The following is a 15,157-nucleotide window of genomic DNA, read 5'->3' as shown; positions in this document are numbered from 1 at the left end:
AAACCTTTACTTCTTTGGGGTCTACACTGTGGTTTTCACTGAGTTTCATTCTGATATTTAGATTCAGCCAAAGATAGAGTTCAAAGTGAAATTTAAAGAGGAAATATTCTTTTATGCAACTATAACTGAAAAAAGTTTCTGCAAAATGGAAAGTGCTGAGTTTTGGGCAAATTTGAGGTCCGTTTGCTTTCTTAGTCCAGACAACTCTGCCTGTGCTGGTGGTGACATAAGCGTGCAAGAGAGAAAGAGGCCCTTTCTCTATCCAGTAGTTATCCTGGATATAACGGAGAGATGGTTGTAGGAAAGGTAAAATGGGACCCTGTCCAGAGGCTCAGTGTCTGCTGGATGTTTCATCACCTTTAGGCAGTTGCTCTTAGTCAGAGGCAATGTTTGACTGAGGCTGCAGTGGGCAGGGGTCAATGCAAGGGCCTCCTCTCCAACTTCCCAGATGGAAAGTGTCGGGGAGAGGGAAATTTCTTCCTCTCCCTCACTTGAGTTCTTGTGGCTGGACTAATAATAATATTGACACAAGACAAATTAACAGGAGAAAGAGAAACAAATTTCAGTTCATGAGCACAGAGGTCTCATAGAAATGGAACCTGGGAAGTGGCCAAAGCAGGCAACTTTTCTACTTTTTAGACAATGAAACAATAAATTTGTAAGGAATTGACAGGACAAAGAAATGTAGATTTGGGGTGCTCAGTTAGAGAAGAATCTAAACAGAGTATGAGCTTGAGGTAGTCAATGAAAGAAGTAACAAGGTTTGTTTCTACAGTCTTCTTGGCCTGAATTCCCCATCTCTGGTGATAAGCGTTCGCCTTTCACATGAGATTTATTTCCTGCTTTCAAGGAGACAGAAAGGAGGTCAGAGTGTCCCTCTTACATTGACCATTTCCTAACTAACTTTAATTCAAAATAATCAATATGCCACTGTGACATTTTGGGGGTTGACCTGCCTTGAGTCCCAACAGAAGTAACTGTGCAAACACAATAGAACTGTCAAAAGCACATGATATCTTCTACGTAAAGTATGAAACATAGGCCAACAGTGTAACTAGTTCTACAGCACTATAAAAATAATTTTTGCAATAGACTGAATGTGTCTCCCCCAAATTCATACATTGAAATCCTAACCCCCCAGTGTGAGGGTATTTGGAGGTGGGGCGTTTGGAAAGTGACTAAGTCCATGAAGGTGGAGCCCTCACGAGTGGGATTAGTGCCCTTTAAAAGAGACCCAGAGAGCTCCCTTGCCCCTTCTACCATGTGAGGACACAGCAAGAAGACGCTGTCTATGAACCAAGAATCAGGCTCTCACCAGACACTGAATCTGCTGGTGTCTTGATTTTGAACTTCCCAGCCTCCATAAATCTGAGAAATAAATTTCTGTTGTTTAAGCCACCCAGTCTATGGTAATTTGTTATAGCAGCCTGAACAGACTAAGACAGTCGTTTGTGAAGACAGAAAATTAAAACTTGAAAATTCGATAATGTCATACTTAAGTAATCAGCACTCACACAACCTGTTAGTCATACCATTCCCATGACTAAGGCAATGCATTTACCAATGAAAATTCCTTTCTGGGGTGCCTTCTGGGTATAGTGCTATAGACGCACACATTTTAAATGTCAGGCTAAACAGCATTTTGTCTGGAGCAGCCAAGAAATAAACCCCTGGGTGAATGGAAGATCCAGGAACATCTGTTCAGGGAAAATAACTGAGCATTCTGGTTGAAGGATCTTGGGGATATAAAATACGTTTGGAGGATTATTCTTTGACATTGTTTCTGAGTTTTAATTTTTCAATTTCCATGCAGATTTTGGAATGCATTGCCTGATAAGGGAATTAGGAAGAAAAACAAAAGTACCAGATAAGCCTCCCTCATCCCAGCTAAAGGCATACTCTTGAGTGGTTTTTTAAAAAAAGTATTTATTTATTTACTTACTTGGCTATGCTGGGTCTTAGTTGCTGCATGCGGGATCTAGTTCCCTGATGAGGGATGGAAGCTGGGCCCCCTGCATTGGGAGCGCAGAGTCTTAACCACTGGACCACCAGAAAAGTCCCCTCCTGAGTCTTTTCAATATCACTTCTTTCTCTGACCTTTCCTCCAGTCTCATTAGGTTGGGGCCTTATGGGATCTGTAGGAGAGAAATATTTGCCACCCCAAGATGTCTCTTTGGCATGCGGATTATTTCGAGCTGAAAACAATCAAGGTCCAAAAAAGACTCAGGAAGAAGCTTTGGCCTTCCCCCTGACTGCCTAAAGAGTGTAGATAGAGGACCAGTTCCAGGCAGGAAGCTACCATCATTGGTAACTATAGTGAGAACTAGGTGTGTAGACAGGGAGGAACCCAGCAAAGTCTGTTATAATTACTCTCTGTGTCCCATTGTCTCTGCAAGAAGCAGCAAACATTTTTTTTTTAACCAAATATGTTCTTTTCCATCTCCATGTGAATTGTCTTTCTCCCCTTTGAAGCCCCAAAGCACTACCGTGAGTATCCTCTTTTGTCTTTAGCTGAAGTTTGGTATTAAAGGTGTGGGTTTAGTCCATTTTGGGAGTTAGTTTTCCTGGGTCTCTCCCATGTGTACGTGTTCTTAAACTTTGTTTGATTTTCTCCTGTTAATCTGTCTCATGTCAATTTAATTCTTAGACCAGCCAGAAGAACCTAGAAGAATCTAAAAGGGTAGAGGAAAATTTCTTCCTCTCCAGTAAATCTCACAGTCTCTCATACCTTTCCCTCAGAGTGCACATCACACTTAGAATTAGATAACAAATCATGTAATTGTGAGTGTAGTGCTTTTCTTCTCCTGCTAGACTATACACTCTATGAGGACAGGCCCTGTGTCCAGTTTGGTCACTGCTTCCGGGACTCCTAGCTCACAACCTGGCACATTGTGGATGCTCAGTAAATATTTCTGAGTTAATCCAATTTCCCCACCATCCTTGATCTGAACTAGCTTGAAGAACTTCTGTGCCTTGCAAACAAGAAACTTGAGTAGAATGCAAAAGAATCAATGAAAACTCAAAGTCTCTGAGAAAGCTTAGCCCAGGTTTCTTTCCAAGAGTTTATTTGCAAAGGGATTCCTTCTGTTTTTAATGAAGGGCCCACATTTCACTCCCAGAGGCTTGGATAACTAGATCTGTTTCCTCTTCTCAGCCGTGGAGTAAAGTGTTACACTACTCCTTCTTTCCTCACCTCCATTCTAGTTTCATTTCTAGGTTGCTAATCTGACCTTTAGTTTTTCTGTTCTTTTTTTTTTTAAAGTCACCAAATGCAAAGAGAAAGTAGGTATTTTCCCCAGGTCTTATTACCAAAGTGAGACCACATCATTTCTTAGAGTCTCTGTAGTTAGAGGCCCATTTGCTGTTCAAAGTTCCTGCTCCCCATACAAGTGCCAGAAGGGGATCCATCCTTATCCCAAAGCCAGTTTTCCTCAGAAAAGTTAGGCTGAGATGTTTATATGAATGTAGATTATTGAGAAGAGAATGGTGTGGTTTAAAATTTGCTCAGGAGGGACTTCCTTGGTCGTGCAGTGGTTAAGAATCTGCCTGCCAATGCAGGGGACACGGGTTCGGGCCCTGGTCCGTGAAGATCCCACATGCTGCAGAGCAACTAAGCCCATGTGCCACAACTACTGAGCCCGTGTGCCACAACTACTGAAGCCCACGTGCGTAGAGATCATGCTCCACAACAAGAGAAGCCACCGCAATGAGAAGCCCGTGCACTGCAATGAAGAGTAGCCCCCACTCACTACAACTAGAGAAGGCCCACACGCAGCAATGAAGACCCAACGCAGCCAAAAATAAATAAATTAATAAATTAATTTTTAAAAATTTGCTCAGGAAACCCAAGGACTTAGCAAATGCCAGACTTTTGAATATAGGACTTAGGAATTGCTCCCCCAAATGACAGATTTGCTCCCATTTAGTTCAGAATTTAACAAATGCACCGGGCTTTCTTGGTGGCGCAGTGGTTGAGAATCTGCCTGCCAATGCAGGGGACACGGGTTCGAGCCCTGGTCTGGGAAGATCCCACATGCCGCGGAGCAACTGGGCCCGTGAGCCACAGCTACTGAGCCTGCGCTCTAGAGCCTGTGCTCCGCAACAAGAGAGGCCACGATAGTGAGAGGCCCGCGCACCACGATGAAGAGTGGCCCCCACTTGCCGCAACTAGAGAAAGCCCTCGCACAGAAACGAAGACCCAACACAGCCATAAATAAATAAATAAATAAATAAATAAATAAATACACACAAAAGTTTAAAAAAAAAAACAAAAAACAAATGCACCCAATTTCCTTCTCTACCTGCCCCAACCCCTATAGTATTTAGGCAAAACTTGGAAGCCTGCTGTCAGGCCTGTTGTAAAGCAAAGCCCTGTAATGGATGGGAGGCTGTCCTAGAAACTAAGGCCCCCTCATACCCACAAGGCAACATATCAAGAATTACATAAGCTCTAAAGAGACTGAGGCACTTCTTGAGAACTCCTTTTAAAAAGAATTATTACTGTCTACTCTTATGTTGAATATGTGGGCAACATATTTTAATATATAAGCAGACATTGCTTTTCTACCTCAGTTTCCAAGAGACATGGCCACTCCTAATGATCTTTTGATCTCAGCTTAAGATGCCACATCACCTCCTCCAGGAAGCCTTCCTTCACCTCCACCAAGAAAATATCTTCTTCTGTGCTTCCAAAGCAGTCCCAGCAGAGCACTTGACTGCTCACCTCCTTCTGTCTGTTTCCTCTTTTGTCTCTCCCACTGAACCTAGATCCCCTGAAGGCAAGAACACATCTTTTCCGGTCAATCATTCTGCTCTCTCTTGCTTCTGGATCTTCACTCCTAATTATCCTTCAGGGCTTTTGCTTAAGCCCTGCCTCCTGTGTGAAGCCTCCTCCACACTCTTCCACCCTAGACGGAAATCCTACAGCCATGTGGCCTCCTGGATTTACTGAAACCACATATTTGCTAGTCTATCTCCAGTGGTGTGCTGGTAAATGGTTAATAACTGGTTTTCTGAAAAAATATTCCTGGTTGATAGTGATTGCTGATTTCCATAGTATAAATACTCCTACCGTGGTCGATTTCAAGCTGCCAGTGTGAGGTCACTCAATGCCTACTCGGGAAGAAGTGGCTGGCTGCACAGCATCGTGCAGACACAGTGGATGTGGAGAGTCTCAAGAGCACAGGTAATCATAAAAGGCACAAAAAATGATTAGGAACTGATAAGCTTTGACTATTTATTTATTTTTATTTTATTTATTTTTGCTGCATTGGGTCTTTGTTGCTGCACGCAGGCTTTCTGTAGTTGTGGCGAGCGGGGGCTACTCTTCATTGTGGTGCGCAGCCTTCTCATTGCAGGGGCTTCTCTTGTTGTGGAGCACAGGCTCTAAAGCACAGGCTCAGTAGTTGTGGCACACGGGCTCAGTAATTGTGGCTCGTGGGCTCTAGAGCACAGGTTCAGTAGTTGTGGCGCACGGGCTTAGTTGCTCCGTGGCATGTGGGATCTTCCCAGACCAGGGCTCGAACCCGTGTCCCCTGCATTGGCAGACGGATTCTTAACCACTGCGCCACCAGGGAAGCCCGCTTTGAGTATTTATTAGCTTTGTTTTAACTATATTTGCTTTAATTGTAAGTTTACATAATTTAATTTTTAATAGCAGTGTGTTTAACAATCGGTTTGCAAAATTTCTGACTGTTTATCCACGCTCCCGAGCCAGCACATCATTCTCTGTCTCCCAGACTAGGCTGTCAGCTCCTTGAGGACTGAGACCAGGACCATCTTGTCCTCACCGTACCTCCTGCCCCGCAGCTCAGAGGAGACACTCACCCATGTTCACTGGAGGTAGCCAGGCGAATCCAACCTTTGGTTCCCCCATCGAAGAAGTCCAGAGAGAGCTCGGTGTGCTCTTTAACCACAAAGGTGTTGGGAAGGAAGAGATTTCCCTCTACCCTTGTAGGTTCTTCTGGCTGGCCTAAAAATTAAACTGACACGAGACAGATTAACAGGAGAAAATCACACAAAGTTTAAGAACGTGTATACATGGGAGAGCCCCAGGAAAACTGAGTAACTCCGAAAATGGATGAAACCCTCACCTTAAATACCAACTTCAGCTAAAGATAAAAGAGGATGTTGGGGGTAGGGGTTTGGGACTTCAAAAGGGCGGGAAGGCAATTGACATAGAAATGGAAAAGCAAACGTTTGGTAAATAAATGTTTGCCGGACCAGACAGAGACAGTGGGACACAGAATGGACTCTGATATCTAGGTCCTCTTCCCCCACCCCCCTGCCCCCAGCCCATGTTCTCTGCAGATGTCTCCGCTGATAGCTTTATTCTGGGAACAGGCCCTCTGTGTACATTCTTTTAGGCACTTAGGGGGAAGGTGAAAATTTCTTCCTGAGTCTTTCAGGCCTTGATTGTTTTCAGCTCGAAATAATCCGCATGCCAAAGAGACATCTTGGGGTGGCAAGTTTTGCTCCCCTACAAAGGTCACTTGGCAAATGCTCTAGAGGAAGCCTTCCGACCTCCGCTAAGAACAAGGTCAGATCTCTGTTATATATAACACCTCACGACCAGCTTCCTACCTGCTGAGCTAACATGAGGCTGAGGGGCGAGCACCAGCTTTCTTCCTAAGGAAGCAAGCAAGATAGTACAGGTCTGATCTTAATGCCAAATTCACACCAAATCCCGTACAGCAAAAGAGAATTCTTGCCTTTCCAAGCCTCAGACACTGATCCAATTATTTCAAGACCCATTAGAATTCACAGAATTCCAACCCAATGGGAGAATTTAGACATTTCCCTGAGGTTTCTTGGAATGGTTTTGACTACCCCAGAGCACCAGGCCGGCCATCAGCAGGATAGAACCACAGAAATGGTCACAGTATGTTTCAGGCCAAATCCAAGTCATAGTAAGTGTGAAATAAAATTCATATTTATGGTAAAATGAGAAAAATTTAAACATAAAAATTCTTCTCTGCCCTTTGGCCTCCTCTCTCCCCTTGCTGTGCACTGCGTATCTGCATTATGCATCGACCAAACCTCCCCCATCGAGAGGAAGACCTGCTCAACCATAAAGAGCAACATTCTCTCAGCATCAACAAGACAACTCCTTAAAGAACATTCCTGGGCTTCCCTGGTGATGCAGTGGTTAAGAATCCGCCTGCCAGTGCAGCAGACACGGGTTCGAGCCCTGGTCCGGGAAGATCCCACATGCCGCACAGCAACTAAGTCCGTGCGCCACAACTACTGAGCCTGTGCTCTAGAGCCCACCAGCCACAACTACTGAAGCCCGCGCGCCTAGAGCCCGTGCTCCGCAACAAGAGAAGCCACCGCAATGACAAGCCCGCGCACCGCAACAAAGACCCAATGCAGCCAAAAATAAATTAATAAATTTATTTTTTTAAAAAGATAACATTCCTTCTTGACCTTGTAAAGGGTCACATGACCCACCACAAAGGTGCTTAAATCTGGATTATGTAAACTGTCAATAATACATCATTTGATGTACAGCCCTCTGTCTCAAAAAACGTATATAAATTGTGGCTTGACTTCTAACGGGTGGAACAGTCCTCAGAGCTTTCTGAGATGCTCTTCCCAGGTTATAATCCTCAAATTTGGCTCGAAGAAAATTTTCCAATTCTTTCTTAGATTGACTGATTAATTTTTCGTCGACATAAGCCTACCTTTCAGGCACTGGTGGAACCTTCTGGAAAAGAACTTTTAATAATCATAGCAATACCTAACACACAATGGGTGCTTCGTACCTCTGTGCCAAGCACCATGTAAGGCCATCCTCACAGTCTAATTAATGAGGCCTCACATAAAGACCTCAACTGGTGGCGCCCTCATCTAAATTGTCTGGGGCTGCTCCCAATCCAGTGAGATCAGACTGTGGTTGGGATCAAAAGGTTCTGCTTCATTAAGTGTCAGAACGTTGTCGTGGCTCTCTAAGAAGTCACAGTTGGGGGGAAAAGTCTCTCAGGGGCTATTTTCCTTTTTGCCAAGATGGTGTCATTCAAACTGGCAGGAGAGGGACTTCTCTGGTGGCCCAGTGGTTGAGACTCCGCACTCCAAATGCAGGGGGTCCCGGTTCGATCCCTGGTTGGGGAACTAGATCCCGCATGCCGCAACGAAGATCCCACGTCCAGCAACTAAGACCCAGCGCAGCCAAAATAAACAAGCAAATAAATAAATAAATATTTTTTAAAAACTGGCAGGAGATGTGGCTTCCTCATTAATGTGCCCAAGTCACCTTGACTCACTCCAGTGAGAAGCACAGCAGGAAGACATCCCGCAGGCTCAGCTTTGCCCCTGTCTGACATCCGTTCAGAGAGCTGAAATCCGTTGGCTTTTCAGGGCAGTGGGTGACACTACCCACGGTCCTTACAGATCTTCAATAGGTTGACATTTCACATCATTTGAATAAATCAAAGTGACAGAGGTGCATTAAGTTGCTGAGTTGGGGAGAAGATCATAGAGAAGTGAAAAAGACATTTTCATTTTCTTGCTGATGAGCGAAATAAGTAAATTTTGAAAAGGAAGTGAGAAGCTTTGTGGGAGGAACCTTCTCAGGGAGAGAGCTGCAGTGGTACCTCTGTCTTGGCCAGTAATAAACTGCTGAGGAAATGTCTCAAAACCACCCACCATGTGCACCCTAAAACCCAACGTGTAGAATCCACATTCTCCCTGGAAACAACAGAGCCCTGATTAGGTAAATCCTGACCTTGGAATACAAACTCTCAGTGTCACATGGGAAATTGAATCTGGTTTCCTCTAAGTGAAACTTGAGCCTTGGTCCTCTGTGGCTGTTAATCTTTATTTTTCCTGCAAAAAGAAAAAGTAGTTTTTCTACCATTGGTGAAAACACAGGGTATAGGCGCTCTTCTATTTCTATGCAGAAACAACCTAACTCGGCTTCCAAGCTGCTTTTTCTCAAAAGGAGTTTCAATGGAAGCAACCTAAATGTCCATCGACAGAGGAGTGGATGAAGAACATGTGGCACATATATGCAATGGAATATTACTCAGCCATAAAAAAGAACAAAATAATGCCATTTGCAGCAACATGGATGGGCATAGAGATTATCATACTAAATAAGTTAGAGAAAGACAAATATCATATGATATCACTCATGTGGAATCTAAAAATATGGTACAAATGGACTTATTTACAAAATAGAAATAGAGTCACAGATGTAGAAAACAAACTTACGGTTACCAGGGGGGGAAAGGGGGGAGAGATGAATTGGGAGATTGGGATTAACATAGACACACTACTATATATAAAAAAGATAACTAATAAGAACCTATTGTATAGCACAGGGAGCTCTACTCAATACTCTGTAATGGTTTATATGGGAAAAAAGTGGATATATGTATATGTATAACTGATTCACTTTGCTGTACAGCAGAAACTAATACAACATTTTAAATCAACTATACTCCAATAAAAATGAAAAACAAAATACAGCAACAACAACAACAAAAGGATTTTTAAGAATTCAGTGAGTGAAAAGAAAAAGCAAGCAAACAAACAAAAACCCCAAGTGGCCCTGCAATTTGAGTCAGAAGTTGAAAAACACGATTGCGAGGCCTCATTCAGGAAGGAAGATCTTTTCATGCTAATCAACTACTAATTATAAAATAGGTGAGAGCAGGCGCTGTGAGGGACTAAAAAGGAGGGGGGGTGGTGGTACTACTTCAGCATTTAGTCACCCTGGACTGGAAAGTGGGCGTTGTAAGATCTGGCACCAAACCCCAGCGAGTCACTCTGTAGCGTGGGTTTCTCGCACTTTGGACTTTCAGTTTGGACACCACTGGGTGGGGGAACTAAAGTCATTGTAAGACCAAGTTATCACATTGCCGATGTCCACTGCCCAGAACCAAGTCAAGGGGAGGGGATTTGTGGTCTAGGAAGTAAACGGAAGGAAAGTGGTCTCAGTGTTGTCTGCATATTAGAATCGCCTGGAGAGCTTTGAAAACTCTGTGTCCAGGCTGCACTCCACGTGAATTAAATCAGAATCTCTGGGAGGAAGACTCAGGAATCAGTTTTTTTAAGCTGGTTAATTAATTAATTAATTAATAAGTTACTGTTGATTGATTGATTTACTTACAGGTATCGGTATTTTTTTAAAAACTCCTTAGGTGATTTCAAGGTGCAGCCAAGATTGAGAATCATGAATTAAACAGCAATAAAGCATAACTAAAATAATAAAGTATTCTAATGTGTGCATAGTCTGTGTTTTTTCAAATGACGCTTTCTCTTATAGTTGGCATGCAAATGGGCGATTAGTGTTAGTATTGGTATCTCGTTTCAGTATTGAAATACGTGTAAAGTGAATACCTAATCAAGGGGCCAAGTCTGGGGCCTGATGTTGAGCAGACAGTAGGCTGGCAAGGCTGATGCCCTCCTCAGAGAGATGGGCTCCTTTGAGCTCATGGGCTTGGCACTTGGTGTGGCTGGCCAATCAGTTGCTACCAAGTGATCAAGGTGGAGCCAAGGTCTGAGAGCCAGGCAGGTAGGTGGATCTGGGATTCGAGTGGAGACAGTGTGGAGAGGCATTAAACATGGAAGCCCCCGAGATGGGATGGCGCACTAGAACAGACTCAGAGACGGATGTAGCTTCCTTCTGCCCCACGCTAGAGTTCTTTATTCAGGCTCAGGCAGTGGCCACCCTTCTCTTTGGCGGGGGTTTTGGAGTTTGAGGGGAAGGATCTGCTACGGCATGTGCTTCCGGGTAGGTCTGAGTTAGTTTCATGTTCATTGTGTTCTGGTCAACAGCCACCTATCTGATTGAGGACAAAGTTTTGAGGTGCCTAAGATTCTCCTGGCTAGGAGAGCTGTGTGCTGATGCAGTGGGACTGGGTACACCGGGCCACGCCTCCAGGTTGGAGTCCTTGCTGCCTTCAGGGTCTGATTGTTAAGATGGCACCCAGTAAATATTGTATTGCAACTCATTTGAGGACATTCATTCACCTGACAACTCTTCATAGAGTGCCTGCTAAATTTCAGGTGCTTGTGAGAGAGGACTGAATCAGCTAAGCGGGGCTAGGGGATGGGGGTGAGGGTGTCCCAGTCTTCTGGGGAAGACAGCTCCAACAGGGCTCAATGAGCCCACAGAACAGGCGGGACATGATATAGTAAGAGTTCCCAGAGGTACTGAATCTTAAAGAACGAGTAGGCACTCCCTAGGTGAAGAGAGTGAGGAAGGACATTCTAGGCAGAGGAGACAGAGAAGGAAAAGCATGTTTCTATTGGAGATCACATGGCAGATCACTGTAGCTGGGGTGTTAAGTGCTTAGTTGTGTGAACTAAAGGAGAAGGAGGGATCAGGAATGACTCCCCAAGAGATTTGACCGTCATACATTGCTGATGGGGTTGTAAAATGGCAGGGGGGAATGGGGAGTGACTAGTAATGGATAAGAGTGTTGTTAAATGATGCAGAGAAAACAGGTGACAGAATACAGTGTTTTTTTTTTTTTTGGCTGCACCTTCCGGCTTGCGGGATCTTAGTTCCCCGACCAGGGATCGAACCCACGCCCTCAGAGCTAAAGCATGGAGTCCTAACCACTGGACCGCCAGGGAAATCCTGGCAAAACACATATCAGAGGGACTGGTGCCTGTGGGACCTCCGGGTACTGATGTCCAGTAGCCGGGTGGATGGTGAGTCTCAAGCTCCTGGGAGAGGTCTTGGTAGGAGATGGTGATTTTGGAGTCATCAACTTGGTCATCAATGGTCATTGATGTTATGGGAAAGGATTCCATCACTGAGGAAGAGGCTGTGGTGTGTGAGGGCTGTAGGCCAAGGAAAGATCCCTGGAAAACACTAACATTTAGGGGATGGTAGAGAAAGAAGAGCTCATGCAGGAGCCAAAAGAGGAGGCTCAGGAAGATTTGAGGAGAAGCAGCCAAGTGCGAGGACAGATTGTCATGGGATCCCAGAGCATTGAGATAGAAGGTCCAGTTTAAATACTATTATATAATTAAGTCGTTGCCCACATTCCTAGTACCAGCCCATACTGACCCTGTTTTGCCTGTATGGGTAAGATGAATTTTGTGCAATGATCAATTCTCTGTAATTAAAAAGTTCTCTTTAAGAAGAGAATGTTTTCAACAGGAACACTTTTTAATTCTTTTCTTCCCCCGCTTTTGCTACAAAATGCATTTACAGGCAGACCTCGGATATATTGTGGGTTTGACTCCAGACCATGGTAATAAAGCGAATATCACAATAAAGTGGGTCACATGAATTTTTTCGTTTCCCAGTGCATATAAAATTTATGTTTACACTAGATCATAGTCTATTAAGTGTGCAGTAACATTATGTCTGAAAAAACAATGTACATGCCTTAATTTAAAAATACCTTATTGCTAAAAATGCTAACCATCATCTGAGCCTTCACGAGCCATAGTACTGATACTAACATCAAAGATCACTGATCACAGATCACCATAACAAATAGAATAATAATGAAAAAGTTTGAAATATTGAGAGAATTACCAAAATGGGACGGAGACATGAAGTGAACATATGCTGTTGGAAAAATGGCGCCAATAGACTTGCTCGATGCAGGGTTGCCACAAACCTTCAATTTGTAAAAAAACCCAGTATCTGCAAAGCACGGTAAAGTGAAGCACAATAAAACGAGGTCTGTCTGTATTTACAGATAAAATTCTCCGACTGCATATATGGTACATATTATAAGGTCCTTCTTTGATACATGTCCTGATAATAAGAGGCATTTCTAATTATTAAAATGTCTACCAATAAATAAGCCACAAGGATATATTGTACAGCACAGGAAATATAGCCAATATTTTATAATAACTTTAAATGGAGTATAATCTATAAAAATTTTGAATCACTGTGTGTACACCTGAAGCTAACATAATATTGTAAATCAACTATACCTCAATAAAAATTTTAAAAAATACATAGCAAACAAATATCTTTGTCTCTTAAAATATAATTTAATTAAACTGCTAATGTATAAGCCATACGACTGGTCACTGACCTGGGTGGCTTGCGACCCTTCACTGATGAGTCCAGAGCAATATCAACACATCACCCGACAATGAAAATGTTTTTTAACAAGAACATTATAAAAGTCTCTTTTACGAGTCCTGGTCCCTGGTCCCGTTTCCCCCCTGCCCCTGCCCCTAGAAAGACAGAGGTCATCTCTCCAGGGCAGAATTAGTCCCTCCACCCTCTGCAGCCCCGTTATTCCTGCAGGTCCTCTTGGAGACAAGAGGAAGAGGTGTAGTCCCCGGAAGACTGAAAAATGAGCTGTCAGGGTGGGCTCGTCACACGTGCCCCAAGTTGTCTGCCTCACGTGTTGACAGTGATATTGAGAGTTGACGTTTATTAAGTGCTAACTATATGGCTGGCATAAGCCTTTACTCATTTAGTCCTCAAAATAAACTTGCAAGTACAGTTATTCTTCCCACTTCAAAGATGAGGGAAACAAGGCAAAGAGAAGTAAAGTGACTTGCCTGCCGCTGTCTAGCTAGAGCATGGTAGGGCTCTAAGAGCACTTGGCCTTAACCAAGATCTACCGACCTCTCAGGAAGCAGCAGCAGGTAGCAGTGCGGTGCAGGAGTAAAGGGAATGGATTTGAAGTCAGCCAGTCAAGTCCAAGCTCTGTAATCTAACAGCAGGCTGTGCTACATTTGGCTACTTACGCACCCTCTCTGAGCCTGGGTTTCGTAATCTATATCATGGGGATATTAATACTAGCTCTGCGAACCTCACCGGTTTGTTGTGATGATCGATTGAGATGTGTACTAAGCGAATGCTTAAAATGATAAAGCTCTGTGCAGACGCAAGTAGGTGGTACTATTATTTTCCCAGAACCTCATTTGGCAGTGGACACAAAGTAGGAGCCTAGCACCACTGAGGGGGGGAACTCAGGGATCCTGATCCACGCTCTCTGGCGACACTAACTGTACTTTTTTTTGTCCGCACCATGCGGCACGTGGGATCTAATTCCCCCACCAGGGATGGAACCCGCGCCCCCTGCATTGGAAGCCCAGAGTCAACCACTGGACCGCCAGGGAAGTCCCTAACTGCACTTTATTGTAACTCTCTGTTTGGATATCTGTCTGGGACTTGTCATCTCTGTCTCCACAGCACCTGGCTCAGTACCTGGCCCTGAGAGGCGCCTGGTACCGGGTACTAGTTTCTGGGGGTAACAGTGGGAGCGGCAATAGGAGGAGAGGCCCCAGCAGCAGCACTTTGAAGGAATGACTTCAAAGTCATTCCTTCAAAGGAATGACTACATTCCTACCGCACCAGCCTGTGGCCAGCAGAGGGCAGCAGAGACCCTAGGCCCAGACCGTGTCGGCGCAAGCCCGGGTACCCGGCCAGTCTCCGTGCAGCTCTGACATTGCATGGCATTTGGCCTCTCTCCCAAGGGGTAGAAATTGCGCTCCGTTTGACTAAAATGTTTTCCCAAACCTTAGCAGTTTGCAAATTTCGGCCTGAAACTAGGGCAACAGGAGTCGTTTTAGTCACCGAGGCCATTCCCAAAGTTTGCTAAGCCACTGCATCCATGAGGCCTGAAACTCTCCAGGGAGGGACGGTGGCGCTTCCCACTTCCTTCCCACAGAGCTCAATGCGTTTGACAAATGATATTATCGAATTTGGAAAGAGTTCCTGGCTTTAGAAGATTGAGAACTGGAAACTGCTGTTTCTTTCTTTCCTTTTTTTTTTTTTTTTAAATAGTGTATTCAAAGGTCGCTTAGAGAGAGCTGCTGTCTACATATTATTTTGATGTTCTGTAGTTAATAGAAGGCCCCACAAGTCCGTGTTGGGAGTCATTTAAAGTGGTTGAATGGATGGTAATTATTTTAGCTAGCAATGGAAAGTAGGGCCCAACATACTGGTGAAGTGGCCTGCTTCTACTAATTGATGGGCCAACCTTATTATTTTTTCCATTTGACACCAAAAGGCTGCTGGAACTAATGGCCTTTCAAGAGAAGGCAAAAGCTTTCTATTTATTTACTTTATTCTCTGGCTTTTACAGGGTTCCATTTTAATACCCCTTAATTACTCTACAGCAGTTGAGTGAAGGGGTTAAGAGTAATGGGCTTTGGAGTCGGAGGAAACAGGGCTTGAATCCCAGCTCTCTAACAGTTCACCAGCTGTCTGGGCTGGGCC

This window comes from Balaenoptera acutorostrata, chromosome X (genome assembly GCF_949987535.1).
Source record: "Balaenoptera acutorostrata chromosome X, mBalAcu1.1, whole genome shotgun sequence".
NCBI lineage: Eukaryota > Metazoa > Chordata > Mammalia > Artiodactyla > Balaenopteridae > Balaenoptera > Balaenoptera acutorostrata.
Note: the sequence above shows the minus strand (reverse complement) of the source record.